This window comes from Salmo trutta, chromosome 38, assembly GCF_901001165.1.
Source record: "Salmo trutta chromosome 38, fSalTru1.1, whole genome shotgun sequence".
NCBI lineage: Eukaryota > Metazoa > Chordata > Actinopteri > Salmoniformes > Salmonidae > Salmo > Salmo trutta.
In genome coordinates, this window is record NC_042994.1 from 15,385,976 (window position 1) to 15,404,100 (window position 18,125).

At 46.3% G+C, this 18,125-nt stretch overlaps 1 protein-coding gene across 1 annotated transcript in view; it reads right to left on the reverse strand.

Annotated features, from left to right (window-relative positions):
• Positions 1-17,043, reverse strand: part of LOC115178785 (mucin-5AC) — a 53,691-nt gene extending 36,648 nt beyond the window's left edge. The window contains exon 1 of the mRNA XM_029740099.1: positions 16,706-17,043. The gene's annotated coding sequence lies outside the window, so the exon portion shown is untranslated. The remainder of the gene's footprint in view (positions 1-16,705) is intronic.
• Positions 17,044-18,125: the final 1,082 nt, after the last annotated feature.

Genomic DNA, 18,125 nt, shown 5'->3' on the forward strand with positions numbered 1-18,125 from the left:
GTTCTGGGAGGCCTCAAATGGACAATACTGTGCAAGACACATTTAGAGCGTGGATGGACGTTGGGGGGAATCATTAGCCTTACTGGAGCCCCTCGAACCCTGGCAGGCTGCCTTCCCAAGCCAACATGGCCTCTCCTCCAATGCTGCTGATTTCTCTCATATACTCTACTTTCCACCACCCCTTCCTTTCCTATCACAAGCCCTCCCACCCACTCCTCCAGCTCTCCCTGTCCAACTGCCCCTCTACCCCAGCACCAACCGTTCATTTCTTTTCAGTATCCCCCCCCCCCCTCCCTCCTATATCTTTTCTTAGCCACTTGTTCCTCTTTCCGCTACTCTACCCCCTCGATACGCTATGAGATCTGTTCTCAGTCAACAGATGGTCTGGGCAGAAATCAGTGTTTGGAGCTCAACAAACAGGCTTGGCAAGAGAGGAGGAAGAGAGCGCAAGAGTGTGAGAGAGGGGGGGGGGGGGAGTGAAAGAGATGGAAAAGGAAGGAGAGCAAGAGAGGGAAAGGGAGAGAGGAATAGAAGAGGAAAGGACTGGGAGAGCACAGACCAAGAGAGACTAATGCAGAAGCCATCTGAAGGAGGTCGTCGTTAATAGTTTGACTGAAACTTCCATCAAGGCAACTTTCTATAGAGGGGCTATTCAGTGGAGCAGACAGATAAACCTAAAGGCCAAGCAGAAACTCTCCACACAAACCTCAGTTTGCTACTTCTTCACTTACTTCAATGTTTAGAGGAATTTCTTTCCATCAAGACAGTTTGGCCTTGGCCTGTTTGTGAGCGACACGTGAGGCCTAACCGCACATTAGCCCAGTCAATTGGAAAGGCAAATGAACAAACAGACCACTTGTGGGGGACTCCTCCTCCCCCCTTTTCTCCTCTCTGCTGTTACATATCCACCAGCACAGAGCAAGGGAGGATAAAGGTGCCATGAGGAGAGGGGCCAAGCTTGCAGCCTTCAGTCAACTGAGCAGGGCTATGCCAGAGCTGCTAGCTGTTCTTACACAGCTCTACATTATTCATTGATATATATTATATATAAATAATAGCATACTTCCACTCTTGATGACCCAAGATGTTTTTGTGAAACAGAACTTGTTATCAATGACTTGGATGAATCAGGTTTGGATTATTGCCCAGGAGTTATAGGCCGGTAGTCGCAATCAATCACCTAGTACATTGAGCATTATCGATCTAATTTGGAGAGGAAACATGGCTAAACTACATTTACTAAATTGGTCATCATCTCTTCACAATATCACAAGTTCAACTCAATACGCAGTGTTTCAAACAACGCGGCTAGTGCTACGGCTAGTGCTACTGCTGCACAAGGCATTTGGATGGGCTCTGACACCAACGTAGCGATGTAATGATGCGTTGGGGAGATAGCGGGATGAGGGACGACTGCCAGCTAAGTAAATCCAGCGGGCAGCGCCAGTGGGCCGAGCAGGAGTCGGGATTAACGCGCCGTCGCTGTCCCGCGCATTCGGTGGACAGCAGTAGGGTAAAAGGGGGATGTTTTGGCCATGGGCAGAATGGGCACTGGCCTGGCTTTACTTGTGCCAATCTCTGGTCCAGCAAATGTCAGGGGCTGCTGACTTGACCACTAATGCCAGGGGCTTACCAAAGTGCAGCCTGTACCGCATTCCTTACCATGAACTGAGCCGACCTCTGGGTTGTGGTAGGTGGCATCACTAAAACCCTACACATGCATATCAAGGGCTTTGTTGAACTGTAGCAAGGCGATTAGTGAGGGTGTTAGAAACTCCTCTGCTTCAGAGCAGCTAGCTGTAGTTTGTCCTATTTGAAACTAAGATGCATGGCATCTTAAAACCGCTCATCACCACAATGTCCTTTCGACTAATTCTCTGGGAACTTCAGAGCAGCTTTCCATCCCCAGCTGAGTCTTGGCATAGATTTGCAATTGGAATGATTAAAAAGGGGAACACCCCCCCCCTAAAAAAATGATAGAATAAATTGCACGGCTGATAAAAATGCATGATGCCTTTCATATCTATGAAATAATGAGCTATTGTGCTCCCTTCCATTAATTTGCATAACAAATACCAGTGAAAAAAGGGCTAATACCATATTCAGGACACAGCATGCTTACTTTCCAGCTAAAGCGGCAGCTAATATCACAATTACCTCAATACCCTTGGCAACAATTACCATGTGTTGGAAGTATGCAAATTCATAAGCCGGTTGGAAATTGCTCCCGGGCCGCAGTCTGACAACACAGCGGCTGGGTATTAACTGACTAGATAGTGTCTGTGAAAACAAACTCTGCAAGTTGTTTGTTTCCCTCTCTGGGTGTGGGGTTAACGCTGCCATCGTAAGCTTGTTGGGGTGGGCTGTCTGGACGGAAGAAACTCGTTGCCCCTCAGGCTCAGTCTCATCTTTGCATCCAACTCTCCCCTCGCTTTCTTTCTGGCAGTTTAATTACAGCGGTTTGTCTGCAATCATCCTACAGTGCCAGCCCTGTTTAAGCAGCGCAACAAAATGGGTCACTTATGATATCCCTTTAATACGAACAGAGGGGGATTTAGCTGTGTTGAGAGTGGGTTGGAAATGCAGTCGGACTACAGGGAGAACAAAAGAGAAGAAAATAGCAAGAAGGGTAGTGGATGGAGCAGGGTGGTGTTACTGATGACAGCGTAGTGTCATAACAGTCTTAACCACGGGTAAAAAAAAAAAATATATATATATATATATATATATATATATATATATATTCTCCTCTGCTAGCTCACAGAGGGAGGTGAACGGGGAGAGCGTGGAGGGGAAATATGAGGGGGTGCTTCAATGATAAATCCACCATAAAGGTTTGAGGTTGAGGCCCAGTGTCATGTGCACATGTGCTAGAATGCCTGGGGAGGGCTCGGGCCAGGGCGTCTGTCGGTGACCCCAGCCACCCCGTCCACATTCCAGCTCTGCCTGTCAGGCTCCTCAGGGAAGCAGCCTATAAACAGCTGTCAGAGGAAGGGTGTGTACGAATATATAAACTTAAAGAGTTGGGCCCATGTTTTATGAGCTGAAATAAAAGATGGCAGATATTTTCCATATGCACTAAAAGTTGAAATTTGTGCCAAAGATTTTGTAGCATTTCTCCTTTGCCAAGATAATCCATCCACCTGACAGGTGTGGCATATAAAGAAGCTGATTAAACAGCATGATCATTACAGAGGTGCACCTTGTGCTGGGGACAATAAAAGGCCACTTAACTTCTCTAGGGTAGGGGGCAGTATTTTGACGTCCGGATGAAAGGCGTGCCCGTAGTAAACTGCCTGCTACTCAGGCTCAGAAGGTAGGATATGCATATTATTAGGAGATTTGGATAGAAAACACTGAAGTTTCAAAACTGTTTGAATGATGTCTGTGAGTATAACAGAACTCATATGGCAGGCAAAAACCTGAGAACAAATCCAACCAGGAAGTGAGGAAATCTGAGGTTTGTAGTTTTTCAAGTGATTGCCTTTACAGTGACTTTGGGTTCATTTTGCACTTCCTAAGGCTTCCACTAGATGTCAACAGTCTTTAGAACGTTGTTTCATGCTTCTACTGTGACGAGAATAAGAGCTCCTGGAGTTAGATGACAGAATGACACGAGTTCAGTGGTGCGCACTCACGTGAGAGTTAGCTGTGTTCCTTTTCTTTTTTGGAGACATTGGAATTGTCTGGTTGGAATATTACTGAAGATATATGATAAAAACATCCTAAAGATTGATGCTATACATCGTTTGACATGTTTCTACAAATGTAAATAGAACTTTTTTTGACTTTTCGTCGTGACATTTTGCACACGCTTCCTGCATTTGGAGTAGTGGACTAAACGCGCAAACAAAAAGGAGATATTTGGACATAAATGGACTTTATCGAACAAAACAAACATTTATTGTGGAACTGGGATTCCTGGGAGTGTATTCTGATGAAGATCAAAGGTAAGTGAATATTTATAATGTAATTTGTCATTTCTGTTGACTCCAAAATGGCGGGATTCTGTATGGCTTTTTTAATATATCTGAGCGCTGTACTCAGATTATTGCAAAAAGTGCATCTATAATTCTTTGAATAACTGTTGAATATTTTATCAAGGTTTATGATGAGTATTTCTGTAAATTGATGTGCTCATTCACCGGAAGTTTTGGGAGGCAAAACATTTCTGAACATTACACGCCAATGTAAAATGGGGTTTTTGGATGTAAATATTAACTTTATCGAGCAAAACATACATGTATTGTGTAACATGAAGTCCTATGAGTGCCATCTGATGAAGATCAAAGGTTAGTGATTCCCGTGTGGTTAGTGGTCCCGTGTGGCTCAGTTGGTAGAGCATGGTGTTTACAACGCCAGGGTTGTGGGTTCGATTCCCACGGGGGACCAGTACGGAGAATTTTTTAAATGAAATGTATGCATTCACTACTGTAAGTCGCTCTGGATAAGAGCGTCTGCTAAATGACTAAAATGTAAATGTTAAAAGTCATTAATTTTAGCTGTATTTCTGGTTTTTGTGACGCCTCTGCTTGCTTGGAAAATGGCTGTGTGGTTTTTCTTGTCTCGGCGCTATCCTAACAATCTAATGTTGTGCTTTCGCCGTAAAGCCTTTTTGGAATCGGACAATGTGGTTGGATTAACGAGAAGTGCATCTTTAAAATGGGATATAATAGTTGTATGTTTGAGAAATGTGAATTATGAGATTTGTTGTTTTGAATTTGCCGCCCTGCTATTTCACTGGCTGTTGAATAGTGTGTCCCACATACCCCAGAGAGGTTAAAACCTGCAGTTCTGTTACAAAATGCCACAGATGTCTCCAGTTGTTAGGGAGCGTGCAATTGGCATGCTGAATGCAGGAATTGCCACCAGAGGTGGTACCAGAGTTTTGTTTGGGATGCTTTGGCTCGACAGCGTGTTCCAGTTCCTGCCAATTTCCAGCAACTTTGCACAGCCACTGAAGAGGTGGGAGACAACATTCCACAGGACATTCCACAGGACACAATCAACTATGCAAAGGGAAGGTGTCGCGCTGCATGAGCAAATGGTCACACCAGATACCGACTGGTTCCGATTCACAACCCTAATTTTCTTCTTTTTTTAAAGGCATGTGTGGCCAGATGCATATCTGTATTCCCAATGTGAAATCCATAGATTAGGGCATAATTATTTACAAATTGACTGACTTATATAAACTGTAACTCAGTAAAAATCTTTTAAATTGTTTCTCATACATACATACATACATAAATAAATAGGAGCGAGAAAGGTCTACCACATCGTGCATTCTTCTGATTCCACTGTGCTGTACAGAGTACTTGCATCATCTTTGACTACAAGACTGTGGACAATAGACCTCCATTTTAGACTGCACTGCCAAAGCAAACCCTGTGTCTGTGACCAACCGTCCCCGACTGCCCCTGTGCCTGACAGAGACAACCCAATTGAGCATTTAACAGTGTCTGCTAGCTAGACTAAACTGGGCCTGGACGATAGAGACTATGGTGTAACTGAGCTGTATAGCGCCATGGATGTTTGACAAAACAGGGGCCTCAGTCTCTGGCTATTCATTAATGGACTGCTGTCTGAGTGAGGCCTTGCTATGTGGATGCCTCCGAAGTACTGGGGCTCTGGCCAGAGGAAACACAGGCCTCATTCACAGTGTGTGGTGTGTATAAAGGGTATGACAGGAAAGGAGGGTGGATAATGAGGGAGAGAGAGTGGAGAGGCTTTAGAAAGACAGGAGTTTACAAGGAGAAAAGAGTATTGGAGAATGAGGGGTTTATTAGGGAAGGAAGGGGGTTTCCAACATGGAACTTCTTTATTGGACCAGTTCCCTGCAGACAGGAAAGGGGCATTCACCAGTCAAAAGTCAACAACTGACCAAGTTCACTAGAAGTTACAACAATGAATTTTGACCAAAGCAGATCCACACACACACGGGTTGTGTTCATTAGGGAATATCGTAGCAAAGCGTTTCGCAATGGAAAACAAAAACTAGCATTTCTTATTGGTCAAGTTATCCCTCCCCTTTTCAGTCCATTTTCTTCCATTGAGTGCCTAATGAATACGACCCAAGGCAGTCATTAACCTACCAACTGCATGAGATTACACAGCCTCCTAAATACTTCCTATCCACTGAGGGGGGGAGATAATTGTTGAGCAGGGAAAGCCAGAACTTGCCTACCTAGACTGCCAGCTTGTCCAAAGAGGGGTGCCAATATACACTGCTCAAAAAAATAAAGGGAACACTTAAACAACACAATGTAACTCCAAGTCAATCACACTTCTGTGAAATCAAACTGTCCACTTAGGAAGCAACACTGATTGACAATACATTTCACATGCTGTTGTGCAAATGGAATAGACAACAGGTGGAAATTATAGGCAATTAGTAAGACACCCCTAATAAAGGAGTGGTTCTGCAGGTGGTCACCACAGACCACTTCTCAGTTCCTATGCTTCCTGGCTGATGTTTTGGTCACTTTTGAATGCTGGCGGTGCTTTCACTCTAGTGGTAGCATGAGACGGAGTCTACAACCCACACAAGTGGCTCAGGTAGTGCAGCTCATCCAGGATGGCACATCAATGCGAGCTGTGGCAAGAAGGTTTGCTGTGTCCGTCAGCGTAGTGTCCAGAGCATGGAGGCGCTACCAGGAGACAAGCCAGTACATCAGGAGACGTGGAGGAGGCCGTAGGAGGGCAACAACCCAGCAGCAGGACCGCTACCTGCCAGAGCCTTGCAAAATGACCTCCAGCAGGCCACAAATGTGCATGTGTCTGCTCAAACGGTCAGAAACAGACTCCATGAGGGTGGTATGAGGGCCCGACGTCCACAGGAGGGGGTTGTGCTTACAGCCCAACACCGTGCAGGACGTTTGGCATTTGCCAGAGAACACCAAGATTGGCAAATTCGCCACTGGTGCCCTGTGCTCTTCACAGATGAAAGCAGGTTCACACTGAGCACGTGACAGACGTGACAGAGTCTGGAGACGCCGTGGAGAACGTTCTGCTGCCTGCAACATCCTCCAGCATGACCGGTTTGGCGGTGGGTCAGTCATGGTGTGGGGTGGCATTTCTTTGGGGGGGGGGGGGGCCGCACAATCCTCCATGTGCTCGCCAGAGGTAGCCTGACTGCCATTAGGTACCGAGATGAGATCCTCAGACCCCTTGTGAGACCATATGCTGGTGCGGTTGGCCCTGGGTTCCTCCTAATGCAAGACAATGCTAGACCTCATGTGGCTGGAGTGTGTCAGCAGTTCCTGCAAGAGGAAGGAATTGATGCTATGGACTGGCCCGCCCGTTCCCCAGACCTGAATCCAATTGAGCACATCTGGGACATCATGTCTCGCTCCATCCACCAACGCCACGTTGCACCACAGACTGTCCAGGAGTTGGCGGATGCTTTAGTCCAGGTCTGGGAGGAGATCCCTCACTAGACCATCTGCCACCTCATCAGGAGCATGCCCAGGTGTTGTAGGGAGGTCATACAGGCACGTGGAGGCCACACACTACTGAGCCTCATTTTGACTTGTTTTAAGGACATTACATCAAAGTTGGATCAGCCTGTAGTGTGGTTTTCCACTTTAATTTTGAGTGTGACTCCAAATCCAGACCTCCATGGGTTGATAAAGTGGATTTCCATTTATTTTTGTGTGATTTTGTTGTCAGCACATTCAACTATGTAAAGAGAAAAAAGTATTTAATAAGATTATTTCATTCATTCAGATCTAGGATGTGTAATTTTAGAGTTCCCTTTATTTTTTTGAGCAGTGTATTTAGTAAGAGGGGGAAGTTGAATGAACTCTTAGGATTGGTGGTGGAAGAGCGGAGGATGGGGTGAAGTGTGTGTGGAGAGAGAGAGCTTAAGACTGTTGCTTCGTCTGCCCATATAAGGCAGTGTTGCAGAGTTCTGCTGCATCACCACAGAACACTCAGAAAACATGGCACGCAGAGAGATCCAATCTCCTGATGAAATCCACCAACAACACAGTCATTACTCACAGCATGATGACAGGAGAGGCTCTGCTGAGCATATGAGCCCAGCTCGGTTCTCAGCCCAGTTGCATGGCTGTCTCAGTCAGTCTCGACTAAATGAAAGATGCTCCCTAACGCACTGCTGTTGTCGTAGACCTAGGAGTCGCCTGCTCTCGGTTTTGAAAATCAACACAGGCAAGCCAGGCAGGTCACTAGTCTCTGTCTCTGCGTAGCCGCCCTTGCTGTCTCTGCCTTGTCGGTTCCCCTCTTCCCACTGGGATTCTCTGCCTCTAACCCTTTTACAGGGGCTGAGTCATTGACTTACTGGTGTTCTTCCATGCCGTCCATGGGAGGGGTGCGTCACTTGAGTAGGTTGAGCCACTGACGTGGTCTTCCTGTCTGGGTTGGCGCCCCCCCCTTGGGTTGTGCCGTGGCGGAGATCTTTGTGGGCTATACTCGGCCTTGTCTTCGGACGGTAAGTTGGTGGTTGTAGATATCCCTCTAGTGGTGTGGGGGCTGTGCTTTGGCAAAGTGGGTGGGGTTATATCCTGCCTGTTTGGCCCTGTCCGGGGGTATCATCGGATGGGGCCACAGTGTCTTCTGATCCCTCCTGTCTCAGCCTCCAGTATTTATGCTGCAGTAGTTTATGTGTCGGGGGGCTAGGGTCAGTCTGTTACATCTGGAGTATTCTCTTGTCTTATCCGGTGTCCTGTGTGAATGTAAATATGCTCTCTCTAATTCTCTCTTTCTCTCTTTCTTTCTTTCTCTCAGAGGACCTGAGCCCTAGGACCATGCCTCAGGACTACCTGGCATGATGACTCCTTGCTGTCCCCAGTCCACCTGGCCATGCTGCTGCTCCAGTTTCAACTGTTCTGCCTGCGGCTACGGAACCCTGACCTGTTCACCGGACGTGCTTGTTGCACCCTCGACAATTACTATGATTATTATTATTTGACCATGCTGGTCATTTACGAACATTTTAACATCTTGCCCATGTTCTGTTATAATATCCACCCGGCACAGCCAGAAGAGGACTGGCCACCCCTCATAGCCTGGTTCCTCTCTAGGTTTCTTCCTAGGTTTTTGGCCTTTCTCAGGAGTTTTTCCTAGGGAGTTTTTCCCAGCCACCGTGCTTCTTTCACATGCATTGCTTGCTGTTTGGGGTTTTAGGCTGGGTTTCTGTACAGCACTTTGAGATTTCAGCTGATGTACGAAGGGCTATATAAATAAATTTGATTTGATTTGATTTGACTAGCGAGTCGGTATTCGACGTCCACCCATGTCTGAGGTCGTCGGGAGATGATGTAGAAATCGGCCACTAGGGGCAACAGTGCTTGAAAAGACTGCCTGAAATTTCAGCCTGTTGTGGTGGGATGGAGTTTGGGCCTGCCTGGTGACATCAGAAAATTAGTTAATAGACCAATAGCTCTTTGCTAAGAAGCCACCTGTTAAAAAAAAATATATATATATAATTAATTGTTACCCAGAAATTATTTGATATAGATTTTTTTTTTTTTAAATGGCTGCATTGGACCTTTAATAGGCCTAAATTACATTGGGCAAACTTGTGCAAAGTGCAGCATGAGATTATGATAAGATCCTATATGTAGGCTGCAGCGGGCGAGTGGTTGTACGAGGCTCTATATAGGCTAGTAGGCAGGGTATAAGAAGGGTAGGGGCCGTAAGTGGCAAGGCGTGTGTGAGTGAGTGATGTCCTCGGTAGACCCAACTGCGAGGCGGGTTGTTCACATCACAACACTAACCACAACTGTCGCATTCTTACACACACACACACACACACACACACACACACACACACACACACACACACACACACACACACACACACACACACACACACAAAAAAACACAGCTCTACTCCAAAAGAATTCATTCTGGGACACAGGGAGGGAACATTCTTTCACAGTCCCTGCTGGCGTCTGATAACAAAAAAGGCTATGGTTGCCGATCCGACTTTTCCAGGATCTTTAGTCTGCTGCACTCAAAAGATCCAGAGCTTCTGCATATGTGGATATTCTCTACTTTAGGTGCAGAGAACAGGCTACTCAGTGGAATGGTGCTTGTTTAATAAAGTTAGATCTAAGCTGAATCAGTGTCTGAAAGATTACAAGGATCACAGTATTCTACACAATAGAATAGCATAAAACTACAGTAAGACAAAAACACCACGCATTCAGCATGATAAGTCGTCAAGTTTTACCAGTGAAACATCCATGCAGCATCATTCTATAGTAACCATTTGATCTCAATCAGCTTAAATGGGGGATATGCATTCAGATTTTCTTCAGTTATACAGTGTTGTTTCGAAGTAGCCTACAGTGCTGTTTAGAATGACGGAGCCAACTAACTTTAGAGCAGATTGTGTTAAACTGTAGCATAGCCTACCTGTGTATTTTGCCTAGAGGCGCGAGCTGTTGACTAACTTTATACTACTTTGCCATTATATTTGGTTCCGTTACGTAGATCGTGCAGACGTCGATCCAACTTTATTAAACGAGCACCATGACCATTTGCCCAATGACTGTATGCGTCGCCTGAGTAACCGGTTCTCCGCGTGTAGAATATACACACACTCAGAAGCTTTTAGGTGCTGTAGACTAAAGATGCTGAAAAAGCCAGAGCCGCAGCCACTCCGTAACAAAAACAGGCCATGGTGGACGACACACTACTGTGGGCTCTCCCAGGGAAGCTATGCACCGCTGACTTCCCAGGCTTGCCCTATGGCGGCAGGCTTTTCACAGTGACCTGAGGGTGATGACAGGGTGCTGATCTCCTATGAGGCATCTCAACAGGAGCAACTCTCCCATAGAGAATAGCTTGCTGACCTTTACCCTTCCGTTTAACCAGAACCACTGGCACAATGGACTCAGAGTGGAATGGAATTACTCAGTGGGGATATGAGCTCATACCAACCTGAAAAGCCACCACTACTAACTAAAGCCCATGGCATCTCATCTGGCAGTACACTGAAGAGCTTGCACTCGTGTCAGTTGGAGACAGAATTGAAGCATAAAACCGATGTCAATAAATCGAATATCAAAAATGACCTATGAAATCCCTCCATGGCTAATCAAAAATGAACACAAGATCCCCTTCCCATTAGTAAGCTCCCTGCACTCCGAGTCAGTGAGTAACCACAGCAAGGTCTCCACTTGGGCTGCTCTGCTCAATTAGCCATGAGAGCAGTTAGCTGTAAACTCAGACAAAACTCAAGGAACATTGTTATGATCCTAGTCAGATATGACTGTACTGCGCAGCAGAGCACAAGCAAATGGCTCAGCTTCAAAACGGTAGTGGTTAATTTAGTGACACCCCAGACCTGTCTGTATCCTAGTTATTGATGAATAAACAGGCCCTAAGCCGATGTGTAATGTCGGGGCCCATCGGGCAGCGGAGCTCTACCCCATCAAGCGCCCTCTTCCTGCATCACCCCACCCTTCACTGGGTGTCCCCTGCACTGTGGTTGGATGGTGGGACTTCTGGAAGCCCCGCCCCATGTATAGTTGGCGCACCACAGAGCTTGTTAACGCTAGACAAAGACTTGTATGTGTCTGCACAGTCCTACCTCCGTGGATGACTGATGAGGCTGGGGAGAACCCCTTTTGGAGACACCAGGGCATAAGGCCCTTTTGCCAACTTGGGTAGACCATAGATATACGGAGAAAACAAAAAGACGCTTCTAAGCTATTCTATGGATCAGTAGTGGACATCTCCTAGTCATGGAGGACTGCAGTGTGTGCATGCTCCAGTCCAGCTCCTGTGAATAAACTCTATCCTGGTCTAATGAAAGACCACTATTAGTTGATTGCTTGGCTGAAGTATGTGTCCTGCATTGGAACAAAATCCTGCAAGCGCTGCAGCCCTCCAGGATTAGAGTCGTTGCCCCCGACATATAGGCTGGACACTAAGCATTGGCTTAGCCATGCTAAACAATTCATGAGCTGGACTGTGTACTTAAACCACATGTTAAGGTTAATTAATTCCATAGGGAGGCATGGAGAATGTGCTAACTGACGTTAAAAGCGCTCGATAACGGGATGAGGAGGGTAAGGCTGTGGCGAGTCACGCTACAGGCTAAGTGGATAGTTAGTGTAGCCAATTAGCCTTGGGGGAATCAGATGGGATGGGCTAGCCTAGCCTAACAAGTTGGTGTTAAGGGAAATCATAAGACAATGAGGTAACCTAGTCATTTAGCCTGGGGGGAATGAGAAGTGAATGGACTCGCGGCTAGCCTAGCCACTAGCCTACGTGCTGCAGGCAGTCAGAACAATCTGGATAAAAGTGGACCAGGTTCAAAGCAGCACTGAGCCAGGTTTGGTCTGGGGGTCTCTTCAGGACAAGGCATGAATGGGGCTGAATGTTCCCGCAGGGTGGGAGATGGCAGAGGGGAGGTGTGTGTGCTGGTTGTCAGTGGGTAATCTGAGGATTAAAAGGTAACAGACAGGTCTCATTGTCTGCCCCTGTGCCCACTGAGCCCCCTTTGGCCTGGGGCATAGAGGGGCGTATGGATTAGCTCAGCCGAGGCAGGGGGACAGGAGTAGCAGCTGGCACGCTTGGTTCTGGCCAAAATCCCACGAGAACAACCACAGAACAACCAGACCTGGGACACCAGGGCTCTAAATTCATAATTCCTTGATTCCTCGCATCTTCTCAAAACCCATTAGAGAAGGTCTGAGGGGTTTGCGAAGGACGCAAGGGGATGGGTTGCGGGGAATCACAAACACTCATTGAGAAGAATCCATGACAGACCAGGGACACCAGGCTTTGGAGGGATGGGGAGGGTGACAGTGGGATCCTCTCTGGGGATCAGGAAGAAAATCAATAGTGGAAAGTAGCTGTGCTCTGTGTCGCTGCTGCCGCAGGGTCAGATCAGTTACCAGGGCTATGAGCAGCCAGGGTGAGCCCAGGCCAGATGGACTGATACCGTCGGGCCTGCCTGGCTGCCATGCACTTGGGCACACACACACACACACACACACACACGGCTCTATTACTGAACACACAGACCTGGGTTACTCATGGGTCGAGAGGTAGACCAGAGGAAAACAGGATATGTGTAACCAGCCACGACACACACAGCAAGGGCCATCATACACAGACCTCAAACCTTGGGGTCAACACCTAACCACAAATCAAACCTTGTCCCAAAGCACACCATTAAAACAAACCAGATATGGCTAAAGTATATCAGGAGGGATGCAGCGTGGATAGATTTGAATGAAGCCTCACAGGAAAAATATGAAATAAGTGGACTTAATTGTTATTTGAGCAGGCATTGAGCAGATCAGAACAGAGGATCTGACCAAATCCGATTCCTGAATGTGCTGAACACTTTGGATCGTAGCAGAGCACAGAGACACATTTCACAATGCCAGATGGCCAGAGTCTAAAAGCAGTGTGTGTCCATTGCTTCGTGGCTAATAAAGAGAACGCTGAATACCAAGGCACAGACCCCCACAGCGGCAAGCGCTACAGCAGCACAACCAACCACAGCCTTCCATGGGACAGCCGGCGGCAGCCCTTCCAGACTGGAGACCGTGTCTGAGCCCCAAATAGCACCCTTCTCCCTGCATTTGGGACGGACTTAGTGAGACACCATAGAAACCAGTGAGAGAACGCATGACGAAACCTACTGTAATTGTATTCACAGGACGTGTGACGTATGCGACGCAGCAAACTGAGGGGTTTTATGGCTGTTGATAGGGTAGATGATAGCTAGTGAGCAGGTGTGTGTAATTAGGTACCATTTCATCTGCTCACTATGCAGGGCAAAGAAAATGGATTTGAGTCCAGTGACCTTGATATCCATTGGGTAACATCTCGGCAGCTGTTGCATTGATGCTTTCGCACGGCCCCAACAATAACCAGAGCAAATACAGGAGCATTAGCAACCATTACAAGTGGAAAGCTACGAGTCAACAGCACACCTTTGTGACTCCCACACTCCCAAGACTATTATTTACGTGAATTTGTTGAAGGCGCCCAGCAACATAACAGATACTGACCTGCGGAGTTTCATGGTTGTATCCAATTTAAGCAGCGGTCCGGTCACGCCAACCAATGCAACGCCAACCACCTGTGTTTCTGTGAGTCTTCCCAAAAATAGGCAACTGCAGCTGCCCCATAGGGCGCCATGTTGACTAACAAGGGAGTGTACACTACAGGAGAGGAACCGTTTCAAGTGCACCAGTGCATTTGCATTCCAAGACTAGTTGGGTGCCAATCCTGTTACATGACTCTCGTCGAGAGAACGTTAGTTCTACGAGAGTCAGAGGCTGATCTAAGGTCTGTTTTTTCTCTCAATAAATACAGCGATAAGGATGATTTTAGGGTTGGTAATACCGATCCTAAACCTGCACTTAGGGTAGTCTCGTCAACCCGACCATAGGCAACAGTAGTGACGAGGGTATTTTCTGGCATAGACAAACTACGTCACTACTTTATCGGCTTGAATAAAGATCACGCAGGTTATTTTTAAATGAGTGCATTTCGCAAGAGGCTAGTTTGCATCAACTACCTGCAAAACCACTGCAAAGATTGGTTTTTAATTGCAACGTTCTGTTACGTCCACCCCACGATTTGTTGGGAGTGTCCCCTGAATCCCCCCCCCATTGACGTAGTGTGAAGTAGTTCCTCTACGCCAAAAGAGCCCATAATTGAAACCAGACTAGTCACTGACTGCCAACTTCTAGTCTATTTAGATCTGACACTGCAGAGGTTTAGGAGGAGGGCAGAGGAAGTGGCAATGTACAGGGAAAGTGGTATTATCTTAAACAGGGGTGTCAAAGTCATTTTCCCCCAGGGGCCGCATTTGGTCTTCAACAAGGTCCGGCAGGCCGCACTGAACTTATTTCTAAACATTGTCCTCTATCCATCGTTTCTGGAATTTTCAATGCACCCTGACATGCATTATTAACGAGATGGACACATTCAAGAAACTGTTTGAATGTAGGTCCATTATAAATTGACAGTTGATTTGGTTTTAGTCATTTCAAAGTATATTTTAAAAAATTAATTATACCACCCGCAGGCCAGATTGGACCCCCCCCAGACTGGACCCCCCCCCCCTCCTGGACTGTATGTTTGACACCCCTGGTCTTGTGAACTCTCTCAGTGAGAGAGATGGTTTCACACCCCTGCAGTGATAATTCACACTCAGAGAGTGTTGCCTGAGAGGTCACTGCTGAGAGGGGACACATTCCCCACTCAGGGTGGGCGAGAGGGTGTCACTGTCAAACCCCTGAGAGGGGACACATTCCCCACTCAGGGTGGGCGAGAGGGTGTCACTGTCAAACCCCTGCACCAACGCTACTGCTCAGTCACTGCTGAAATGGATAACACACCCCTACAACAAAACCCCAAAACAAGAACACATTCACCACATTAGCAAATATGCCTTGAAAAGGAAGAGTCACGTCTCCTTTAAGAAATCAAATGACAATTTAACAGTTTTCAGATTGAAAGAAAGCATTTCATCACTGATAAAAAAGGCATGTTATGCTATACAAAACAATCGATGACAAGAGCAGATATGACCAGACTGATGAGGTATGATAGACTTTTGAAATCTGATTAAGAATCAGTCATTTGATAGACTTCTGTTGACACCCAATCAGTGACATTGAGATGGGGCAGGTGGGATAGCATTGGCTGGCATGTGGAAAGCATGTGCCCCATTACGGATTATGTAACATGCATTTGGAGCCAAAAGCCAGATGACAGCATCATTGGGTTCTGACATTGCCATCTGATCTCTCCCTCTAGCGCTGCCCAGTCTCAGTCTGTGGTCATGGATGATATCTCTGGATGTGTCGGTGCGAGTATGAAATCAGACAGCGGTGTGAACAGATCTTGGTGAGCAGTATAATCTTGCAGACATCTCCAGACGCGCGCGAGCCAGACCGACACTCCCGTTTTCACTGACGTGCTGCTGGTGTAAAAAGGAACTCAAATCTTCTGGTGATAGAGAAGCATATAGGCCTGCCCATCACAATTCCCCCTATCAATTGTGCTCACATGAGATTTTCAGCTGGATGTTAGCAGGTTGTATAATACGAGATCGATTCAGCAATATAACCAACAATGAAATGATTTAGACTAATGTTCTTTCATAGAGACACATGTAAAGGATGCACTTTCGATTGCTAGCAGTTCACACCTTGCTCTCCATTAGAAAACGCAGTTTCATAGCAGAGTTTACTGGTGAGCCACAGAGAATTGAGCAAAGGCCAAATCTCAGGACACAATCAATGAACGGTAAATTAACCCCGGGTTTTGCAGTAGCCATTCGGGGCCCTCTCTTTCTCAGAACAATGGGAGTCTGAGTTGGGGGCATTTATAGGGGGGGAAGTTTGGTGCCGAGGTTAGTCAATAAACGGATTAAATTAACATACAATTTAGGCTACGCATACAGTTGTGTGTCCAGTCACCTCACGCTCCTTGACACGGCTATTTTAGGGAAAGGAAACCACCACATCCTTGTTGAAACCACCGCCCAAACAGTTCAACTCCAGTTTGAAAACATGGGCTTTCAACAACGAACGTTTGATCGGTGTCATTTCGTCAGCTTTGTTCGGATAACGTAGCGGGCATCGTTTAACGAGAAAGCAGCATGAATTAGCAGAAATATAATTCAAAGACACCGAAATGGAAACAATGTATCCAAGAAATTGCTTATTGAGAGACGTTTGTATCAATTCCCACTCACCGTAAGAATGTCGAGGCACGCTTCGCAGCGTTTCCCCCTAAATTCTTTCAGGTACAGCCGTAGGATACTTCCTCGCTGGCTGGACAAAAACAGACCAAATGTGTCGATGCGGAGGTTATAAATGTAGAGGACAAACAATCAAAAGTGCAACTGGCTCCCTTCACTGCCAAGCTTCACAATGAAGCTGTAGATGCAACTGACTTGTTCAAACGGCGTGCATCCCTCTTTTAGTAACGTTCTTTGGGACCGCAGAAGCTCACTCTCGAGATGAGGAATCGAATGAGTGGCGTTACCACATAGTCGAGCGAGGGTGAAATTGCAGGAGAAGCATGCCCCCCCCCCCCCCAAAAAAAAAATCGATTTCTCCAGCTAGGAACCAATGAAGAACCATGGCCTGAGGTTTATTTAAAAAATAGGGATGATGTCATATGCTAAACCACTGCCCCTCCTTTTAGTGTCTGGCCCCAATGCCCCATCCTCTGTGTATGAAGTTCCAAAATCCAGCTTCATGGCTAATATTTAAACTACTGCAGGCCTACACTGGATGCCTGCAAGGCCAAACAAATAGGCTAAACTACCTAACTATGTATATACACAGTATTCTGTAAAGGTTTCAGTTGGTTAAATTTTGAATGCAATTGAATGCAATTGAATGCGATTTGAATGCAATTGATAGTTTCTTGATATCAATGAAGAATAGGCATATTTATTCAACTGAGAAAGGCATCGTTCACACTCCTGGTCTGGTTGTCTTATTTATTAGCATCATTTCACTGTCTGATGAAAACCTTGTAACTCAGTTTTTGCAAAGCAATAACTCCATGTGCTCTGAACATTTCATAACTCTAGGACCAACAACATTTACCCCAAATAGCTTCGGAAATGTCATAATTGTATGTTCGTTAATGGGAAAATATGGTCATTTTATCAATTTCCTGAAAAGTTTATGTTCTGGAGATGAGGTTTTCATCAGACAGCGACGATAAGGTGCATTTGCTGATGGTGCTTATGAAGACATACAGCCTCAGCTACTTTGCTGCATGGCACTGACTGCCCACAATGGGAGTGGCAGCTTGCTTCTGTTCCCTCAGTTGCAGCTGCTGGCTTTACAATAGGAATCAATGAAAAGACGGGGAACATACAAAGACTGTGAAATTGACAGAAATAGACTGAATCGGGCCAAGAAATCTGACAACTAGTTTGTTATACAGCAAGACGGCAAAGAAGAACGAATGAAAGAGGAGGCTTTGGGCAAAGAAAAGTCCCAACTCACAGTGCCAGGAGAGGAGAGGGTTAGACTGGAAACAGACATGATGCATTCACTCTGGACTAGAGTGATGTGAAATATGTAGAAATAGGGATCCTCACCATTGCCTTTCTTACAGTGTGTGTGTGTGTGTGCTCCCTAATGTGTGTGTGT